Source organism: Tachypleus tridentatus, chromosome 1 (genome assembly GCF_004210375.1).
Source record: "Tachypleus tridentatus isolate NWPU-2018 chromosome 1, ASM421037v1, whole genome shotgun sequence".
NCBI classification, from domain to species: Eukaryota; Metazoa; Arthropoda; class Merostomata; order Xiphosura; family Limulidae; genus Tachypleus; species Tachypleus tridentatus.
The window spans coordinates 38,874,839-38,891,028 of record NC_134825.1 but is presented as its reverse complement, the minus strand read 5'-3'; the positions used below and the strand labels follow the sequence as shown (position 1 = coordinate 38,891,028).

Genomic DNA, 16,190 nt, shown 5'->3' with positions numbered 1-16,190 from the left:
TTTACTCTTAAGATACATGAAAGTAAAATGCCAAAAGTAAGATTTAATTGTGTTATCACTGAATATTATTGTTATTAATGACATCAAATCGTAAAGAGTACTTTAACATGTTGTGTAAATTTTAAACAAAAAATGCCAATTTGGTTGTGTCTTGGGTGTATATATACTCTTCTAAAAAAGAAACGCAAAAGGCAAAATATGAGACAAATTGTTAACAAGTTTATTCCTTGTATGACATGTGTGAAACTTTGTACATTCACTGCTGAACATCCAAAGTCTGCAAAGGCGAAGTCCACGCTCACTAGGTGAAGTTTAACGTCACTCAAGGTCAATAACGAGTATGCCCTCCGTGAGCATCAATAACTGCTTGGCATATCTTGCCCATGGAAGCGATGAGATGATGAATCACATCCTGTGAAATGGCTGTCCACTCAGCCTGCAAAGCTGCTGCAAGCTGAGGTAGAGTCTGCGGTTGAGGTTGTCGCCGTTACAGACATCGGTCCAACTCGTCCCAAAGATGTTCGATGAGGTTTAAATCTGGTGATCTGAAGGGCCAGAGAAGAACGCTGATGTTGTGGTGTCTCAAGAAGACAGTGGTGAGTCGGGCTGTGTGAGGACGGGCGTTGTCATGTTGAAAAACGTCGTTGACTTTCACCATGATGGGTTGCACATGGGGCCTAAGAATCTCGTAGACGGTTGCGTACGGTCTGATCGGAAATCCTACGCAGCCCTGGTATGGTTGAGGCAGTAGACGTCGCAGTGGTAGTCCTATTCCGAAGGTGACGTAACCGGATGTTGCGTTCTTGTGCGGGCGTGGTCACACGAGGTCTGCCAGATCGTGGACGGTCACGAGTTGATCCATGTTGTTGGTGACGATTCCATAGCCTTGTGATGGTGCTTGGGTGGACATTCACAGCTCTGGCAACAACTGATAGAGATGTTGCTGATGGTCGCTTCCAAGCGACCAATGGCGTTGTTGCGTTGTGCTTCAGTCAGTCTTGGCGTAACTGTATTGCGTGTCGGTGGCTTAACACTGAGCTATGGAAACCGAGAACCCGTCACTTTTATAGGGATTTTGTACATGTTGCACTTGCAGAACATGCAGATCTCTCAAACAAATTTATTGGACACGCATGCGTTTTGGCGAAAAATCCGATGTTTTCCTCCGTTTTCAAAGTGCACAACTTTTATTGTCATTTTGGTCTGACAATCAGTGCTTTAACACGTGTAACATCACATACTCTGAGCTTGTAACTACAAGTTATTACATATATTTCTCTTTAAAATAACAAAAATACCCCTTTTGCGTTTCTTGTTTTGAAGAGTATATATATATATATATTAATTACGTTGTATCCTTTTTTGCGTAATCTGTTATTTCTCCAAGTCATATTATTTTTCAACGATAAGAATATGAGTAATAACTTTGGGAGAAACATTAATGATATATGGAGTTAAGGCTTACCTTAAGTTAAAGTCTTGCAGAGTTAAAAACTAGTTTTTTTATTGAAACAATATATATATATATATATATATAAGTATAGAACGTCAAAGTTACGAATTATTTCGGTTCTCAGACTATGTAATAAACAACCTAAGAAGTTTAGTAGTATTTTATCACATTAGGGTGTCTACCGAACATATGTGAAACAAACTGTAATTCTTATGATAACAGTTAGTAGAAATTTATTTTATAACTATCGACTTTCTGTCTTCTATTATATCTCTACAGTTATCAAGATCTTCAGGGATTATTTCAAATTACTACTGAACATCTTTCATGAACCTTACAAACTCTGGATTCTCGTTTAAAATTAACAAACTCTGACTGGAAAGTGCTGGAGCTGGAAGGTTTGTCTTCTCGCGGTAATGTCATTCGTTGCTTCTCTTTGTTTTAGATTGTTATGAGTGGAAATATATAATTGGGGTATTCACAGGTGAACTAATTTCTCTACAAGTCAGGGATAGAATCGCTAATAACACTAGGAATGAACAGAAAATTTGCGGAATTATCCGAGTCTACAAACTCGACTGAGTTTTCGAGTTCTTTGAGAAATAAACAGATTGGACAAGTTTTAAAGATATTTAAACAAACTTTATTACAAATACAGTAAAAAGAAAGACAGGTGTGTAAACAGGTGTACAATCGCCTCTGTTGGATCAATGGTTATCCTTTCTTCCTTCGTGGTAAATCTCTGCAGAGCCACTAATGATGAAAGCCAAGCAAGAAAGATTCTAAATCCTAGGTTTCTTCTTTGCATGAACCAACTGGTATTTTTTTATTGTTGGCGTTACCACTTGATTCATCATTCTTTCGTAACACTTGCAGTCGTAAACGTTACAATATCGTCTTTTCTGTGAACTAAAAGAATTATACCTTTTTAAAGGAAAACGAAATAATATTCATATGAAAAACAAGGAGTACAAGTTCATACTTGAAACTGTTTTGGACCATTGTTTTAATACTGAAAACTTCACAGAAGAAAAACTGTATAAAACATTTTAACTATCGCTAAAGATGGAGAAAGGTACACGATGTACAGAATATTTGATATATTAGCCAATCCCACAACAGAGACAAATTTATGATAAGATATTTTTACAACTTTACAGAAAAAAATTGATAAACAAAGGGTTAACTGGGTTTGTATTTATATAAAATAAAATAAATAAGTATTTTTCTATACTTATAACTTCACTGAAAGCTAAATGAGTATATGAATTATTAAAGATAATGCATAAATAATTCCACAACATAATTTACTGGGTTCGGAAGCTTTGAGTTATTACGTTCAACTTCCTTCAAGTTTTCAGTGAGGAAAACAGCTAACTGTATTTACTAATTCTATAAAAATATTTTTCGATTACCTATTGTCAATAGAAACGGAAAATATTGGATTAAGGTTCAGTTTCATATATATTTTTAAAGCAGTTTTTACTATAAAACGAATGTTAGTTTGCATTTAATCAAACAAAGTAAAATAAAATCAAGTAAATACGATGAAAACTTATTTGTATTATTTAATGTTGATATTGGAAGTTTAGATTCCCATTCATGACTATGTTACTTTATTAGAAAAATGGGTGCGTAAAAAAAGAAGTCAACTTAATGTAGTTGTTAAAAATAGTGTATGTGCGTACTCCAACTGAAAGAACGATGTAAGGGCACGTTCCCCTCGTGCCCTACGTTTAACTTATATGGGACCAAACTATTTGTTTGTACTGCCACTGCCTAAACAAATTCTTGTAATTCACCATAACGTAGTTTTGAACACTTCTCGTGTTTGAAATAGGTGATCATTGGAATTTGTTTGGTTTTCTATAGGTTTTATCTTTAAGGTGGTTCTTAGGATTACAACCTGGAAATATACAAGTCATGTTTGGTTTTCTATAAACTTCAGTATTAGCACAGTTGCTAAGACCAGGTATGACCAGTACGTTATGGAATGGAAAGTAGTTGTTATCTTCTAGTTCAACAGCTATTCGGATGTTGGAGTCAGAGCTATTTAGATACAGATGGATTCTGTAGTGTAAATGTGTCATCTTGTAGTTTGTATAGAGCATTATTAAACAAACAATACTTTAACGTTATAAATAATTTGATAAGGCTTCATACTTCTGTAGCTTCAGTTTCCTCGATGTTGTATTATATAACTTTTTTCTCTATTATTATTAATCGATTTTAAGGTCTCATGTCTAGAAGTGTAATTTTCCTATACATAAGGATAAACACTGGATGATTTATTCAGGTCGTCACGCTTTTGTAAAATTGTTTCAAATGTTGATCGTGAAGGAATCAAAAACGTTGTTTTAAAGAACAAGTGCAGTTAGGATCTTGAAAGTGACAAACATATATCAAATTTGGATAGTACTCTGTGTATCATTAAATGGATTCCTCTTATTAAAACTAAGAATACACGTATTTAAAATGTGCAGCATTTTAAGTCAATGACACAGCAGGATTTAGTCAGGTTTTTAATTTTCGCGCAAACCTACGCGAGGGCTATATACTCTAGCCGTCTCTAACTTAGTCATCATCATCCACAGCCTACTTTTGGGCTACTCTTATATGAATGAATAGTGTGATTGACTGTCACATAATAACGCATCCATTGCTAAAAAGGCAAGCATGTTTGGTGTGACGAGGATTCGAACAAGCGATCCTCAGATTACGAGTCGAGCCACCAGTGTTTGTGTTAAATATTCAGACTCAAATATAATTGTTTCGATTCTTTGGCTATTGTTGTGAAATGTTTGTGGAGTTGGTATTGTTTCGATTTTTTGGCTATTGTTGTGAAATGTTTGTGGAGTTGGTTAATATTCTTTATATGTTTAATGGTATCTTTAAACGTGTTGACTGCTGTAGTTCAGCAATCAATAGTTCACAATCTAAGTTTTTTTAATTGTGACCACAAGCTTGCGTTTTGAACATAAAACTTTTCGAAGGTCAATACTGGAAACTGATGTAATTTCCAACACCCACACAAAGGAGCCAAAAATATAATAATCTCCATATATTATCCATCAAACAGCGTTACCGGACCGTAGTTACAAGGCATGATTAAACATTACATTCATGAAGGAAACTGAAAATCAACTAGTTACCTGTAAAGAGGATTAATTTGAAATATCTAATCATGAAGTACATTTCCCTTCACGCCATGACGGACATTCAATTATCGCGACGTATTTAGTAGGATTCCTCCTGTTTAAGAGCACCGTTAATAAACTGTACAAAGTATTGTTAATTGAATTAAACTTCAGCATACAGTAAATTTGATTATATAAGAGTACTCTTCCGAAAATATTCAGGGACGTATAATAGTCGAAAATATTTAAAGCTTCATAATGCATTGAAACAGATTAATACATGAAACAAGAAATGGTATACACTTGAGAATTCTAGATGCATGATAACCCAAGTAACATAGACACGTGTCAATCATATGATGGAATTATAGGTCTGTGCATTGAATCGTTTTTTAATAAAATTATCGTTCCTGCAATTTTAGTAAATACCAATTTTTATCAGTTCGCGTAGCAGTTTAATCGGCTTTCAGATGTTCATATGTCTGAAATAGACATTTCTATCGAGTAAAAGATTACCCTTAATATAGTAAGCGCTTAGATTATTTAATCTAGCTGACTGCACAAAGTAAGGCATATTGTTGAGAATAAAAGCTTCAACGTAGCTTAGATGTATGAGCTTTTATGATTATAAAGACAATTATAGAACGTTCCAGATTAATACTTATCTCATACATTTACATATTTCAAGCATTGTGTTACGGACAGTTTTTTTCATCATTTTCTAATGTTGTATTACAGATCGTTTTCTTTATTACAGGTCGAATTTATCACAATCGTGCTATACACGCACATCGCTTTCCCTTCAATTTTATTGATGTTTTACTTATTTCTAGCAGAAGTTGATGCATGCTACATTTAAACGTAACAGATTACTACTGTATTAGGCTTAGAAATAGATTTGGTTTTTACTCGCAGCAGTTGTTTCTTCGCCCTTCTCCCTTCGTTCGCACTTATACTTCCATATTGTCTCTCTTTTCTGTGTGTGATTTCAACTTGTATTTTATTTTGTTTTTGTTTTGTATTTTGAGCGAGGCTACTCAAGGGCTATCTGCGCTAGCCGTCCCTAATTTAGCAGTGTAAGACTAGATGGAAGATAGCTAGTCATCACCACCCACCCCAACTCTTTTACCAACGAATAGTGGGATTGACCGTCGCATTATAACTCCCCGATGGCTAAAAGGGCGAGAATATTTGGTGCGACTGGAATTCGAACCCTCGATCCTCGGATTACGAGTCGAGCGCCATAACCACCTAGCCATGCTGGGCCTTGTATTTTATATTTCTTTCTTCAATCCACACGAAACACACCTGTTTTACTTATAACAAATGAAAACGTTTTATAAGTGTAAGATCATTTATAGCTTCCAAATCTACTGAACTAAGAAAGACGGCCCTTTATATCTGAAAAAAATTTACTTTTAGGTAGAAATTTAAAAACAATAATAATAGACGAAATTTTACGGTGAATAAGTTTAAACTGAAACCTTTAAATTTTTATTTTCTTAATCTTGTTGCATAAAAACAATTGATTTGGTAAAAATGTTTAATACTACAAATAAACCTTAGTGTGTGTGTGTTTTCTTATAGGAAAGCTACATCGGGCTATCTGCTGAGCCCACCGAGGGGAATCGAACGGCTGATTTTAGCGTTGTAACTAACGGATGCCGTATAAAGAAACTATACAAATACTAATTAAATGCCAGTCTAAGTCACAGGGAGAAGAACACAGTGCCTATATTTTGAATACAAACACATTGTACACATTGACAAACGAATTGTCTGTCCACGTACACACGAATGTTACACAATCTTAACTAACGTACTAGAAAGGAGACAAACTCTCAATCGCATGGAATTCATATGAATTTCTGATCAAAGCAAGCCACTTAACTAAATCAAGACTAAAATAAGTATACCTAATTTAATATACTGTTGTTACGTTTGCGGTTAGATTGTATTATTCAATTGGTTGTGTATCATCACAGTTAGCGATATTTTCTTTCTCAACACCAATAATATATATTAAGATGCTTGTCCTCATCTAAAGGAAACTCAGGTTAGTCCTAGGTCCATGTTTTGAGCGCAGAAATGTAAAATAACCCTTATAATAAATAAATAATAACAAAGAGGGTTTCAAAGTTGAGCAAGTCATGTCTTACAAATGGTATTCCATATAAAAGTGAAACTGTACGAATGGTGAGGGTGTCATGTGAATGCAAAAGTCACAGTTGTTACATGCTGTTGTCGGGGTGACATTATATTGTAATATTTGATTAATCATGACATCTCTTCAAATTCTACTCCTTCCTTGTAAAGATTACATCGCATCAGTTCAGTGTAACAACGAACAGCACAGCAGCAACCCTCATCTTGAAGGTGTCCCAGCAAGACGTGTGTTACCTGATTACCAGTACATCTATGATATTCGTTGTAAACATTGGATGATACTATGCAATACTGATTAACAGATTCTCGAAAACTTACAGTCCAATAACAAAGTCATCAGTGAAATCATACCACACTGTCTGTCTACCTCAGCATCATGGATATGTGTAGGAAATATTTTGTGCGGACTAGTGTTTGACCATATAATACGTCAGAACTCGCTGATACTTCATTAGTTCAAAAAATACTAACAGTTATCGACTTCCAATCTCGTCAAGAATTGCAAAACCAAATCAACGAGTGTGGTCACATTCGTAACCTTCAGTGCCTGAACCTGATATAGCTTTTACGAAACATTCACAAAACTGACTGACAGACAGCTGAAATTGGCAAATTTACAAGACCAGATTAAATAACATGCACTTGTGTTGGCTTAATCTTTCACTACACGGTTGTCTTCAGTGGGTGTCAGAGTTCTGTCTGCACGTGGTTTATCACAAGTGCAAACGTTTTATCACTTTTATTTTATGAGCCTCTACACAGAAACACTAGAACAAGTCCCTCTGTGAATGTTATGCACTTTGTTGTATACCCTGAAAGCTCTCTCGGCACTCCATCTTTTGATGTAATGACATTTTACTAGTTCACATTTCTTCACACTTATCACTTTAATGTTGGTTGAATGAACTGTTGTATGATCGATAGGCTTATTTGTATTTTTTAAAAAATAGAAAAATGAAACCGTTGTACAACTTGTGACAACTGTGGCGTTCACATTCTTATTATGCCCCCTAATAACCCTGTGTAATGTTATCTTCCTATGCATTACCATTTGAGAAATATGACGTGCTGAGGTTAACCTGAAGATGACGTAAGAAGGTCGTCGAAGCGTTGTTCTCTGCTTTATGTTGGTAACAGTGTTAATACTCATACCAGCCGTCCTGAGATACATTTTTACTTCAAGTGGGATTCTTGCCATCAACACTCGTAATAACCACTCTGTATAAAAAAAATAAATTCTAACCAGTATAGATCATGAAAGTAAAATTAAACAAAGACGAACGCGTGTTTAATAGTAATAAAAAACACTGTAAGTGAAACGAAATTGATAACATTGTCACAGAGAAACCAGGAACTAATGTTTTCTTATGTATTTACCCATTCAGAGACTAAAGAAATAAACAAAGGCATTTAAGTTAAGGGTTGTTAGTATTGATTTATTTGTGGATTTTTTTAAGATAAGATGATCATAGATGTATATGTAATTAGCTTAAAAAGTATTCTATGGGGTTCGCTCATCTGAAATTACTTTCCAGATATTAAGTAGTCAGAATAATGAGTTATTTTGCCTGGATACAATCTGTCTTATGTTTAATATGTCGTTAAAGAAAATAAAACAGCAGTGATAAAAACTAATCGCAGAAGTACTTTGCGATTTTCTTATTTCTTTACTTAAATCTTAATGTACCATTTGTTGTCAAAGAACAAATTTCGATTTGTCAAAAAGCGGTTCGATGCCAGTGAAAGAGCCATAGAATTGCTCAATAATTAGCCTTTTAGCTAATTTGGAAATAATGGAGAACGAAACTACTTACGTTAAATAAACAGAAAAGTCAAAAAGTCGGGGTTCAGGAGTATAATAGATATTAATAATTATAGAATACCAACCTAACCACCAAAGCTCAACACGTCGGAAAAAAAGACATAGAAAAATAGGATAAAACTAAAACAATGGGATATGATTCACAAAAGAGAAAATGTAAGATTAAGAAAAACCTTTTACTTCCATCTAACTGATAAGATGTTTATTCAGTTTCTAAAATTGAAACATTAATTTGTGGATCAAGACATGTTATTGGTCCCTTTAAACTATTACTCAAAAGTTTGATATCATGTCGATTAAAATATTTAAATGGATGCAGTATAGAAATAGTTTAACAAAGTTATCTTATCGTGCATCTGAAAATAGCGATTAATAACTTTATATTAGGAAATAGAATATTGAACTTACATCTAAACAACTGTTATGGGAAGGCAAGTGAATTACTTCTGGTCCTTACTTACTGATATATTAGTCGATGTTTTATAAACCATCAGATTACCAGCCTGTGTCGAATCACTTTAATTAAAATGAACATTCTTGGAATCGAAGGAATAACAAACGTTTGAAATGTCTTACATCTAATGGAAGCTCACTAAAGTCAAGGGTGTAAGTTACTGTAGTCTGGCTGTAATAATACCTAACTTTAATTACACATACCGATTTCAAATATAATTTTTCCGCAGCAGAAATGGCTGATACAGCATTGATTACCAATATGACAGCCGAGTTCAATACGTACGTTAATAATTAAGGATCTGTACGAATATAAATCTAGCTAATGACAGATTTGTTTTCTTGTAAGGTTTCTTGAATTAGTTTGAATACGTTTTTTGAATCAGACGTTACTTGTAATTACAGAGAGAATTCACGTTGCAAGCAATCAATCTGAAGACGATGAGGACCTTAATCATTTGTTACTTATTATTTATAAATATATAATGACACTGCTGTTTCCCAGCGAGCTATAACGACAGGAAACAAAACAAATTTCGATTTCAGCTTGATCGATCTCAGTATTATTAAAGAGCGTTTTTCTTGCGGAAAACATTTGAAACTTGGATTTGTATTTCTCAGGTTTTTCTTATTCTTTAGCAATGGCTAAGGCCCAGCATGGCCAGGTGGTTAAGGCACTCGACGCGTAATTTGAGAGTCGCAGGTTCGAATCATCGTTGCACCAAACATGCTTGCTCTTTCAGCCGTGGGTGGCGTTATATTGTGACGCTCAATCCCACTATTTGTTGTTAAAGAGTTGGCGGTGGGTAGTGATGACTAGCTGCCTTCCCTCTAGTCTTACACTGCTAAATTACGGACGGCTAGCGCAGATAGCCCTCGAGTAGCTTTGCGCGAAATTGAAATTATGAATAATGTTTTAAATTCTCAGAATAAACAAGAAAGCAATAGAGAAACTTAAAATAGTGGTATATTCATTTTGTAGTGTAGATGTTCACATATAACTCATTAAATATATAAACATTCGGCCATGTAATTACTTTGTGTACATTTTGATAGGTTTAGGTACTACGTAATTATTGCATAGATTTACATGTATGTAAATATATATTTTACTTTTATAAAAGAAATTGTAAAAACAAGATACGTTAAGACCAGGAAATGGAAAAAAACGCTACGTAGGACATAAAATTAACAAATATATTACTTCAAAAATGTTACATCACTGTTCATAACCATGCGAAAACCAAACAAGTAATTTCAAGGACTTCATTTTCAGACACTTTCTGTCAATGTTTAATATGCTAATCTCACAGGAACTGGTAACTTATAAACTGTCTACAACACAGTATTATGTTTCAATAATGCTCTCATTCCGGCTTCACTGGGTGAGCATGATTTGTTATATGATGTTCCAGTTGTACAGTCAGGCTTCATTAGGTTTGTTAAAATAACAGCTTCAACAGTTCTTATAATATTTTGAGTTAACAACAGATGATCATGTATGATATCATCCAGGAAGAGAAAGAGTGTTTTCAAAAAATTAACGAAGAATGAGGAAGTCATTATCCATGAATTCTGACAAAAGAAATACTAGTCTTCTCATGGATGAATCTACGTATGATACTTGTGTTGTAACGGATAAACTATGACGTGTTCTCATGGATAAATTTACGTAAAATATTAGTGTCCTCATAGATAAATTTATGTATAATACTCGTGTTGTCATGGATAAATCTATGTACAACACCAGTGTTGTCATGGAAAAAAACTACATATAATACTGATGTCATGGATAAATCTGTGTATAATACTTGTGTTGTCATGCATAAATGTATGTATAACACTGGTATTCTTATTGACAAATCTACATATAATACTTGTGTTCTCATAGATGGATTTACGTATAATACATCTATCGTCATGAAAAAATATTCGTATAATTCTTAGATGCTGTTTATTCTCAATAATACTAAAAAAATTAAAAATCACATAGGGTAGATCAGTTTGAATAAGTTGCCCTTAATGTAAGAAAAGAACAATATTTGCAAATTAGAGAAATGTCTGAAGTAATAAACAAATCTTGAGAACACCATGCTACAGGGTTATCCAAATATTTATAGGGAAGTGGCCTCTATAAAACCACTGTTTTCTACCTTAATTTAGTTTATTTCTAGCTGAAACAAACGGTTTGTTTTAAATACAGTCTAATGTTAATAATCAATCTTTTGTACAAGATCCTTTTCTTGATATATTGCCACCCTTAAGTCTTAAGAGATTTTTTTTAGTATATTTTTCATTAATTCTTTATTTACCCAGGTATCTGTATTCTTTAGCCATAAAATTATCTTGTAAAAAATTTATACAAAACTGCAGTATCCAATCAGCTTTCAGTTGAACATTTCCATCGGGCTTCAAATTTTGCCTTTTGTTTTAATTATAGTGATTATGTATGATTACATAAATTACGTATGGGTAGTTCTCTTTCTCATGTGTTGATCAATAATGTAGCAAAACGAGTCACTGACATTGGTTTACATCTTGAAAGATGTTTATTCTGGTTTGTAGGCAACGATTTCACCGAGTTTTAACAGTTTCGAAAAATTAACACGTTTTCTGAGGATATATTAATACTTTTGATCCAAGTATTTGCTTACTGTATAGTTAGAGAGTTTGAATTACTTAAACGCTAGAGATGGAAACTGCATACGTTAAATTACATTTGTTCTTTGACGTTAATTTCATTAATAGTTTTGATTGAAATCTTTAATGTGTATAGTGTATTTATTGGTTTTAAAAGTAAATTCTCCTTTTTATTTTCTGTTATACGCATATCTATTTCGTTTTATATGTAATATATTACTCATAAAAACCAGTTAGTTTGTTTGTTTTTTGAATTTCGAGTACTACTTAAATTAACTTTTAAACTTAGAGCAAAATTAATATTTAAATTAATGACGAAATGCACATCGATCGCGGATGAATTGACGTAGTTTATGAAAGTAGCTGTGTGATCAGAGCCAATCGTTTTATATAGGAGAAACTTTATATATGGGAGTTTCACCACTAGATAGAAATGGGATCATTAAGAACTATCCTACTTTCTATATATTGTTATAGATTAAACCGCCAAGGAATAAAATTTAGACTTTGTGGATTAACCAGTAAAAACGCTGTGTAAGTGTGTATATTCTGGTGGTCCATTTTGGTTATTTTAAGTGAAGAAGAGAATAAGATGGTTATTTACTTATAATAATTTTTGAAGTTGCTATTTATTTAGTTCGATTCCTTAGCGGAAATGTCGTACAATAAAAGGAATCATTCAAAGAAACTAGAAATTGCGTATTATGCACCATTGATTTTGTATCACACAATAAGTTTCATTATATTTAAGTTAATCGTGAAAATTGGTTACTCGCAAAAATCTAATGAATACATGAAAATTGTGATTATTTTTGCTACGGATTAAGACGCGATCTGGTGTATTCTATGACTTACACGATGGTGTAAGTATGACGATTCGTAGCAAGATAAAATTATTGCAAAATCAGTTTATAATTAGATTATTTAAGATAGTGATTATACCAAACAGAAGCATATTTTGTTGAATATTTTGTGACTTTTACACAACTTCTCAGCAGTAAATCTGAAGCTAACGCTAAAACCGGGTTTCGGTGGACGTTTTGAGACAATATAGATTGCCCATTGTTTAGATTTATACATAACAATAAACAAATGAATAATTCTTGTATACAATATTAGTTTGAGGGTCAAAATTTGTTAATCATTAGTGAAGCATAACTAGCTTCATATAGAATAACGTCATGAACTTAAATGGCTGAAAACTCAATTCTACTGTAACGACTGGTGTTAATAATATCTCAATCTCTGCACTTCTATAGCATGAGGTTATTTATTTCTAAGCTTATAATCATGAATTACAAAACAAGTGTAATTTTCTTTTCGTGTGGGTGACTTAAGCGCACAGATACAAAATGGACTCCTCTCCGTGTCATGGCCGTCATTGGGGTCGAGCCTCGAATTTCAGGGTTTTAAGCCCTTAAGTCAACTGCTGAGTCCCTAAGAGCCAAATAGATGCATTCTAATTTCTAGCTAACATTTACAATTTCCAGGAATTTCAACTTATTTAAATTAAGATCAAGACAAGGGAATAATTCGATAATATACTTTGTTTTCGCATTGTGATTAGTACCTACAATATTATGTTATTTCATCAAAGTCTTTGTAAAATGCAGCTGTTCAGTGATTTTACAAATTTTATGAAGTAGACGAATAGCTAATTTACTATTACTGGAAAATCCCATCAGTACACTGAAATACTAATGAAAGGCGAATTGAAATAGAGTACGAACATTAAATAATGCTATTGCGTATACATAAGAAATTAAGATCTATGCAAATCGCACCACGTTACATAAATTAATGATGAAATATAATAACCGGATCAACAGAGTTGAAGGTCTAAAATTTATTTCATGAAAAGCCAGTTAGTTAAATGGATTAATTACTGTATTTTTTAGATATATAGTTTCATTAACCCTTGTTCTTGTACAACAATTTTTTAAGCTTAAATGATAATGAAGTTTTCCTGACAAAATTATTTGAGTTTTAAAACAGACGTTCTCATTTATATAAAAAGGAAAAGAACGGAACAAAAATCTTTAGTTTCTAAAACTTAAAATGGAAACTAATGTTCCAGTTTCATTTTAAATAATAAAGTTTAAACAAATGTAATAATAATGGAGAAAATTCTTCGGTAAGTTAGGCGGTAAGTTCACGGGCTTTAAGTTCAAGACTAAAATATGAAGTTCGATTCTCTACGCTGGACAGAGTACAGATAACCCATTGTGTAGACTTACGCTCAAAAACGAACAAAATAAAATAAAGTAAAAGACACGTAAAATAGAGAATTTCAGTGGTTTAGTAAGGTGGATTATTTCTGCTAAACCATGTGATCATTGTGACATAATTCGGTGAAACATAAGGCTTCTTAATCATGATCTTAACTTTTTATCTCAATTTATGTATTTCAAGGAAAACATAAATAATTTATAAATAAAATTCACCCACAAACAAAACGTCAACACATATAGAACCTTTTGTATAGCGCTGCTATTATTGATCAGTCTCATAATTGAAGGTTTCACCTAATTATGCCCCCGCTAGTATGGCGGTATGTCTACGGATTTACAACGCTAAAATCAGGGGTTCGATTCCCCTCGGTGGGCTCAGCAGATAGCCTGTGTGGCTTTGCTATAAGAAAAACACAAAAACACAAAACACACACCTAATTATAGTTTCGATTTTCTTACCTATTGTGATGTATTTATGTTTTAGCTAATCTATTGTAAGATACTTTAACACTAGATTAACTAAATCACGGAACAGTGTTAAACAATTTTGTAACTCACGAAAAATAGTTCTATTTTATATCAACGTTACAATTAATAATGAAAGTTTAGTTCAGAATACCTACCACGTTTCAAAAGCATATTCATTTTATACGTATTCTTTTTTATTTTATAAGTTTGAAGAAACGTAATACTTTTGTATTAGTTATTTATCTCAGTCACTTTCATATTAAATATATTTATATTCGCGCTTTGAGTAAATAGAACCATCGAATATCAGGATTTTTTTTTTATCGGAAAATATAATTGTACGAAATATTTTTAACTTACCAAGTTAACAAGCATGTTAAAGCTATCAGTTTCGTTTCATTTTGACGACAAAATAATAGTAGTAATAGTAGCATAATAATAAAGTCGTGTTTCTACTCACATCTTATATTACGTGCAGACATATAAACTCCCATACAGAGTCTCTAGAAGGACAACCCAAGCATGGGCTTTGAAAATGAAAATCAATTTTTTCGAGAGAAATTAGTATACATTATGTGACTGTAATTTATATATAGGCATCATGAGCCTTTATACATTCCGAAAAAAACCTTTTACCGCACTATCAGCATATACTGGAATCACAGTATAGAAGCAGACACAATGAAGATGGGAAGGAATGTGTTCTTTCCTTTGTCATTTTCCTGTTTGAGCACAAACGTGTACGAGGTAAAGAAAATTCGTACTATAAATTAACTGGCTGAAACAAGACGCTTTTCCGTGAATAATATTTTAAAAGGTGAAAGAGGAATTTACCTAACAAGTCCGCCCCAGGAGAATCTCGAAGATTTAGACAAAACACCAGTTCTTTGTCTACGAAGCGCTGTACGAAGAAATGCCTTCTGTTTTAACTGCACACGTGTATAAAACATACTAATACCACGTGAGCTTCACGGTTGCCTTAGGCTACACGTTTGTAAAGTGAAAGACTTCACACTCTTCCCTTTTGTGACTATAATTAATCATGGCTCGTCTTTCCTTGTGGTTATTATTTTTTAACTTCCCAATTCTCTTGCGGTGACTTTTGCTAAAAGAAAAATGAAAAAGAAACAGTGGAAACATTCCTACAATAACCTGCACAGACTAATTAGCAACTAATACATTTGAAAACGTAACTTTAAGCTAAGTGTAATCTAAATATGTTGCACAGGCCTACGTAGAGTTTTTAAAAAACACTTGGTCCTTCTACAAAATGTTTCAGTTTCTCAAAAGGAAAAAGAGGATGAGTCACTGTTCTCATTTAAAAAAAGCAAAATCGTTTCTCTCATTTACCGGATTCTACTGACACCGCCCAATGTTATCTCTGACTCACATGTTAAAGAATCTATCTCGTATCCTCCAGTCGTCTCGAAGCATACATAATAAAATACCATCTACTGGAAAATATCTAGATTCAAAATATAATATAAAGTCTAGGAAATTACATTTCTGACTAGCTTTATCCATTATTTTATATAAACTATGTTATACCACAAGGCTTCGTTTATGAAAAAAAAATCATTTATTCTCAGTCGGGCTATGTATTCAATATAAACCACAAGACCGATTGTTCTGTTTCAGAACTAGTGTTTAACTTGCAGGTATTGCGTGCTTTGCTCAAAAATTGAAATACAGAAGTGACATCATGTTGGGGACGTTTCAAAGTAACTCACTACAATGACCTCAACGTTTGTTACTTTCATGGAATTCCATCTCAACGAATGGTATCAATGGTTCATTTTGAGTCTCTCCCCTTTTATATA

General features: G+C 33.2%; 1 long non-coding RNA gene across 1 annotated transcript; it reads right to left on the bottom strand.

The window, feature by feature from the left end:
• Positions 1–2,073: 2,073 nt before the first annotated feature.
• Positions 2,074–15,325, bottom strand: LOC143246962 (uncharacterized). Its single transcript, XR_013026294.1, has 2 exons — positions 15,205–15,325; positions 2,074–2,362 (listed from the first exon to the last, which is right to left on the bottom strand). It is a non-coding gene; the product is annotated as an uncharacterized LOC143246962 (long non-coding RNA).
• Positions 15,326–16,190: the final 865 nt, after the last annotated feature.